This window comes from Aethalodelphis obliquidens, unplaced genomic scaffold, assembly GCF_003676395.1.
Source record: "Aethalodelphis obliquidens isolate GAN/ISIS:26980383/991018 unplaced genomic scaffold, ASM367639v1 scaffold22, whole genome shotgun sequence".
Lineage (NCBI taxonomy): Eukaryota > Metazoa > Chordata > Mammalia > Artiodactyla > Delphinidae > Aethalodelphis > Aethalodelphis obliquidens.
Window position 1 is genome coordinate 21,724,862 of NW_020837966.1, and position 7,496 is coordinate 21,732,357.

Genomic DNA, 7,496 nt, shown 5'->3' on the forward strand with positions numbered 1-7,496 from the left:
GTCACAATTACCTGAAGGACAGGACCTTCATTCTATTCATTTATGTATCTACTAAGAGCCTGGCACAGGATTCTGTGTACAAAGTTGGTACATAGTTCATAGTTGTTGGAATAGCATGAATCTTTTGCATTTGTCTTTAAACTGTCTGTGTCTTGTGTGTACCTTGATGGTCTGGATTGTAGTTGGTAGTGAAATCCGTATTTTGCCTTGCTCCCGTGAATTTATAAAGGGTTGCCCCTCTGAGAAGTAGTTCTTATCAACACTCCTAACTCTCAGTCAGATAGAACTGACCACTTATCTTTGGCTCACTCCACATATCTTTCACTCCACTATACATAGGCTTCTATCATGTTACGTTTCTTAGTTTATGTGCCTGTCACATTTCCTTATTCTGTGAGCCCTTCAAAAGACAAGAGCTATTTTTTTTTCCATTTTTTTTATCTCCCGTGCCTAGATGATAAATTTTGGTCTATAAGTATTTTTCATGTTATATAAATGGAACGACGTATTGAAGCTAAGATAATTAAGACAGTTCCTCTAGAGGAGGATGGACTCTGGTGTAAAAGTTAATCTTCACAATGATAACACTTCATTCATAACAAATTGCCCCAAGATTTGGTGGCTTAAAATAGCAATCATTTACTCATGCTCATGTGTCTGTGGTTTGGTGACCTAGCTGTGCTTCCAAGTGTGGGTCTGGCTGGTCTAGGCTCCTCACCACAAATTGGGCTCAGTCTTTAACCACGTGTTGACGCTGGAGGCCTGGCGGGAGATGCAGCAAATTACCCATCACCTTCTCATGGTGATGGCAGAAATGCAAGGGAGCAAGCCCTACCGCTTAAATATTTCAAGCCTTTGCTTGCATCATGATGTGAATATCAAGTTGGTAATAATAAGCAACAAAGATATATTGTACAGCACAGGCAAATATAGCCATTATTTTGTAAGAACTTTAAATGGAGTATAATATATAAAAATATTGAATCACTATGTCGTACACCTGAAACTAATGCAATATTATAAAGAATCTATACTTCAGTTAAAAAACAATAATATTGAGTTGGTAAAAAACATCCAAATGGCTAAGCCTGAAGTCAATGGGTGGGTAAGTATACTTTGAGTGTATGAGAACTGAAAAATCTTGGAGCAAAGGGCATACATAGGTGCAGGCTGGGGTGGAGAATTGTGGCCAACATTTCCATCTGGCATGTCAGGTTATAGAGAAGATTCGTGGAAGAGATAGCAATCCTAGAGTTGGATAGTTTCACTTAGCCATTGCTGTTCTGGGATTTATTTGTGGTCAGCATCCAAGATACCCAAGGATGATTCTATTTTAAATCATATTTGAAGATCCCCTGAGTTGATGCTTATGAGTTGTCCTTTTACTGCACTTACAGTATAAATTGTATACACTTACGGATATCAAAATGTTGCTGTGCTATGCTTACTAAATCTAAGGTTAGTTTCTTTCATGACCAGATTGTCCTTATTATGGCCCTCATTTTTAACACACACCCCCCCAAGTAAGTTGCCTCCTTAATAATTCACTAACAATCCTGACCCTCCCTTCAGAGACGCTGTGTTATTTAACTGCCTTCTTCCCCATAATCAAGTCAGACCCCATGAACAGTTAAGGATTTCTTTTTGGAATTTGTAAATGAATATGATTTAATACAAGTTGATGTAATAGTTTTAAGGTTTAATATTTTGCACCCTCTGCTGGGGAAAAAACAAAGAGAATTACAGCAGATGTGGAAAAGTAAGTGATTTAGGACATGAAGTGAAAGCCTTAGATTAGAAGACCACTTGGCCCATAAAAGTCTTTCATTTTGCAGTTAGTTTGAGAATATGATTCTGTAACTCTCCTTGCATAAACAATATATGATGAAATTTAAATTCATGAACATTAACCTGAAAATATCCAAGCTTACAATTTATTGGATGCAGAGATCTGAAAAATCCCTTTAAAGCCTTCCCTATAGGTGGATTTTGGAATATATTTAGGTTAAATCCCATTGATAAGAACCCAAAATATCAAGAAACAGAAATACTAAATATCTGAAAAACTGAGACTTAAATGGTACTTTCTATTAAGAAAGCCACAAGCTAGTAATTTTCTGTTCTGCATTCCACAAAAGAGGTTGTCAGCTTATGCAGTACTTGAATTATAAGGAAACAAATAACTTTTTGTTTCACAAGTAAATTTAAATGCCATAACCTCTTAACAGTGCATTACTGAGAATGATAAAGACATTATCCACTGGCATACACTTTCATTTAAAGGTCTCCACATAAGGGCAGAGACAGCCTAAAATTTCTTCAAGTTAGGTTCAAACATAACATAAATCTGAATTCCATAATGCCTTTCATAAGACGGAAGAAAGTAGCTATATCTAAAACATTCTCCAGCTCTTGTTCATAACAGGTGAACAGTTTCATCAGAGTGAAATGATCACTTAGAATGACAAATTTTTTTTTGACAAATGTTTTAAATGGAAGAATATGAGATTCAAGTAGATCTTCTTTCTAAACCCTTATACCTGTACAAACATCTGTGTGACTGCCCTAGTTTATGTTGAATGCCCTAGGACATTGAGAGTGGTCAGCCTTATCCATTTCCCACACTTTTATAATCCACTGTTGAAAGAATATTTCAGCTGACACAGCTGTCTCAGTAGCCTCTGGAGCAACACAAACCTGATATTTTCTTATCCGAGGTTATTTTTTAGGTCATCAGTTCTATTCCCAAACATCTGACAGACCCTGGTGTTCTTAATTAGAATGGTGGCACATCTACTGATCATTATCTTTATGACTTCAATTTTCTCAACTTGTAACAAGTTCAGAAGCAGGTTTTGCAGACCTTGTCTGTTGCTCTCTGAATCACATCTACTAGCACTTACTAAGCCAGTCTGACATCATTTGATAAGTAAAACACAGATTCTCAGATGGTAAATCAAAAATAGAATGGTTTACCTCCAGGGAAGGGACCTTGAGGGCAAAATGGTAAATTCAGATCTCAATTTTTCTTCCTCTCTCGCTCTTTCTCTTTTGCTTGCACTCTCTCTCTCGGTTCTCTCTCCATTTCTCTTTCTCTTTCTTTGCCTTTTTCATAAAGCCACACACAAAATCATATCTCAAAATGTAAAATAGAAATATGGATAAAATTACATGTCCATATTTTGTTGCTAATCTTTAAATGGTATAGGCGATATACATGTGTCCTTTATAAACAGAGCCTTTCTGAACTGTGCCATGTACGGGAGTACAGGGAAAAGAGCCATGAAGGTCATTTAACGGTATTTTCCACAGGTTGCTGTTATGTGAAGACTTCATATAATCTGGCCTTTCGTTTCCAGCTTTCTCTTCCATGTTTCACAATGTATGCTGTTTTAGTAGACCCTGTGCCTTTAATAGCATTTTCAAAATGCTACTCTTGTCCATTTATTTATGTGTTAGGACCTGTCCAGGCTATCTTCCCTTCTCATTTCTACTACTTCACATTATCTCCAGCTCGTGTAAAATAATTAAGCATAAAAATTATTTTTCAAAAATGTCGACATAAAGTGATTTTTTTTCCTAAGGCTAGAACTAATCTAATTAATTATTTAATTCAGTTCAATTAATTAATTACTTTTGTCACATATATGTCCTTTTAACACAAATTTGGATTGAGCTGATTAACCTTTATGCTTCTGGATCCAGATTCCCCATTGCAGTTTTCTCCTGGGGTAAAGGGGGGATACTTTCCATACAATAACAATGATTGTGTTGATTTCCCAGTCTTATTTTCTTACCACGTAGAGAAAGATCTTAGGTTAGAGTTTGTCTCATCTTCATTCTTGCACCTGTCATGCTCTCCCTGAACACTTGCAATCCCTGTGTAAGGACTCTTTCAGTTGCAAGTAACAGACAACACAATCAAACTACCTTAAGATTAACAAAAAGAACTTATTTATTCGTGATGTAGGAGGGAATGAAACATGGTAGTTCTCAGAATGAAAGGAAGAGATCTAAGGCCTTAGGGACTGAAAACGAAGTCTCAGTGCTTCCCAGATACTGTTTGTATGTATGCCTTCCATCTCTGCATCTCTCTGTGGGCCTCTTCCTCCACCTCAGCAAAGCCCTTTCCACGTAGTGAGGATCACGACTGCCATAAGCAGCAATTTCAAAACCAGCAAATTCTCTCATTGCCTGGTTATCTGGGGAAGGCATCTGATTGGCCCTGCTTTGATTCACCTGTTCACCTCTTGGACCAATCACAGTTGCCTGGCCTTGGAAAACTATTAGTTTGAATCATATGTGATTTCTGTTTCTATAGGTTCAAAATAGTCAAGTATAGGCAGTTTCTTTTGGTTCAACTGAATGAGGATCAGGCCTCAGTCACATGCCACCCTTGGGGCCAGGTGGTCTTTTACTATGATCTGAAGAAGGATGCAAAAATGGACAGAGAGCTGAGAAATTAGTTACTAAATAGTTCTAATAAAATATTTTATATATTTCAATAACTTAAGGCCAATAATATAATCTTTATTATATGAGAACTTAAACCATGAAAATACACCTGGAGCACAAAAATCTGATCTTTTCAAATTTGAAGTGATTTAAGCAGGTCCTAAGTTCTATTTCCAAGCATCTAAATGGTTCTGGTATTCTTAATTAGAATGATAGAGGCAGTTATAGATTCATATATATACTAAAGTGAATTTTACTTTTTTATCATGTTTCATATGCTAAGTTTCTTAACATACATTGCATTTCATTCCCAATTCCCAAGTAATTGAGGACCATATGCCGAAATGTTTCATGTCTTCTTACACGAAGCCACTATTCTGTATTAGAAGATGAATGCTTATTGATTTAGGATCCTACAAAGGGAGATATTTCAAAAGTCTTTTAAATAGCCCATAGATATGAGACTAATGTGATTCTTCTGGACTTTGCATACAATTTTTTATATTTAAACCTGATGAAATACTAATATCCACCCATTTTGGACTGACCAAAGTGGCAATTCATGTGGTTCAAACTATTAATCCATGAAAGAAATTATTCTAAATCATGCAGATGGACTTTGTACAGTTTGAAATTCAGTATCATTCTTGGCCTAGGTCTAAAGTAGTATAGGAGAATCCCTCTCAGATGTGGTTTACATCATGTTTTTCACAGCTGTTAAAAATGATGGTTCGTACATGTATAGTTATACATGTACCCAAGTATAACTATAAGTGGACAAAGGATAATTTTCCAGTGCAGCTTAGATATGGGTATGAGATCACGACAGAGCTCCCGAAGGGAACAGAAGCCATGCCAGTTTTGTTCACTGTTTTGTCCTCAACACCTAATACAGAACCTGTGACAAAGTAGGCATTTAGTACGGTAATATTAACTGAATGAAAATAAATATATGTAAATGTTTGAATGCACTGTGAAGACAGGCTTTGGATGAAAAAAACATATGCCCTAAGTATATGGAAAATTAAATTCGTTAGGTACCTGACATTTTACTGATGGCTTTGGTGAATACATTGTGAGATAACACACCAGGAATGAGATGCTATATGTGAGGACAATAACAAGAGAAGACTAGTGAAGAACATTCCACACACACACACACACAAAGTACGTACAAATGTCCTGAGATGGGAAAGAAGTTAAAAAAATCAAGATGTAGTGAATGGAGCCCAAAGTGGCTGGAGAGGAGAGCAGGGAAGTTGGGAGAACAACTTGTTAAGGATAAGGATTAGGCTTGTTTTTACCAAGAAGATCTTTCTTTCTCTTCCTTGATTCTTCTTTATTTTCTGATCCGTGTTCGAAGAGGCAGTTGGTAGACACAGCGTCCTTGGGCCTCTTGCTCTCCTATGTGTCTGGCTGGCTCTGCTAAAGCTACAAGCTTTTACAGCCCTTCTCAGGTATTTCTCAGGGTTATTTATTCAGCCAGTAACCTTGAGCGACCAGGTTACATCTTGTGTGGACAAAGCACAGGCTTGCTTACCATTCGCTATAAGAACGATGGTTCCCCAAACTCAGAGTTCTCAACTATGACACAGACCCACTGTGTGTGCAGCATCAAACACACTGCCTCTCCACACCCACCCCAGGACTTGGGAGCAGGGGTGACAGTGTGCTGCTGCCTGTGCTGTGTGTAATAAAGTCATTCATCTCTGACCCACGAATCTTGTGTCTTAGCATCCATGAACAGTAACAGGGTCACATTAGGTTGTAAGTAGTGTAAACATCAATTCCCAGACCTGACACTGTATTTATTAACTCCTCAGCAATTTGGGGGAAATAATAGAAAAGATAAGACTTTGCCTTTTAAAGAGTTTAAGCTAGAGATTTGACTGAATACAGTCACATTAACTTTTAGTGTGATTTTTAATAAGGAAGAACATATGAGAATATTATTAATGTTTGGTTACCATCTGTGACTAGGTGCAAAAATATCATTTGATTACTTTCATAGGGATAATAATATATTATTTTGTAAAACAAAGAATTTCGGGCTTCCCTGGTGGCGCAGTGGTTGAGAGTCCGCCTGCCGATGCAGGGGACACGGGTTCGTGCCCCGGTCCGGGAAGATCCCACATGCCGCAGAGCGGCTGGGCCTGTGAGCTATGGCCGCTGAGCCTGCACGTCCGGAGCCTGTGCTCCGCAACGGGAGAGGCCACAACAGTGAGAGGCCCGCGTACCGCAAAAAAAAAAAAAAAAGAATTCCTATTCTATGTGAGCGGATTTTCATCTTGAATGTATAGTGTTGAAATGTAAGTAAACACTAGTTATGTTATATACCACTGGGGAAGCTTTCTCTATTTTGCCTAAGTATCTGTACCATAAATATATTTTTTCTAAGATACTCCAATTTCTATAGTTTCGATTTATTTTTCATAATAATGATATATTAAAATACATAGATACCTAAGGACTATTTCAATAATATGAAATATTGTAGATTATGACTTTTTTTTTAAAGTTGTCATTTTTAATAAGTTATGTTGAACTCTCGAAAATTCTCTGAGACACAAACTGTAAGGGAATGAGCATTTTATTTAGGTCATTGCAACAGGAAAAACTCTCAAAGGAAGTAAGTATCTCCTCAAACCTGGGGAATAAGAGGGAGTTTTCAGGGGAAGGGAGCAAAAGCAGCAAGACGGTTGCTGCAAATTTGGTGGGTTTTCGTGAGGCAAGTGCTTCAGTTGTGCTTGAAAGGAGAGGGTATTTATGTGTGTGTGTGTATGATTTGGCCCATTATCAGTCCTTCACATCCTGTTCTTAGAATTTTTTCACTTGAAGAAGAAGTTTAGAAAGAGGCAATTTGTTTATTAACATGAAATCATAATCATTGAGCTAATTTTTTCCAAAATGTTCACTTCTGTTTAAGATTCTTTGGAAAATTGACTAAAGGACCAACATCTTTTTCTTAAATGTATCCCTAAATATTACAGATGTTGTCACCAGACTGCCAGTAAACTTATTTTAAAAATAAATGAAACTTC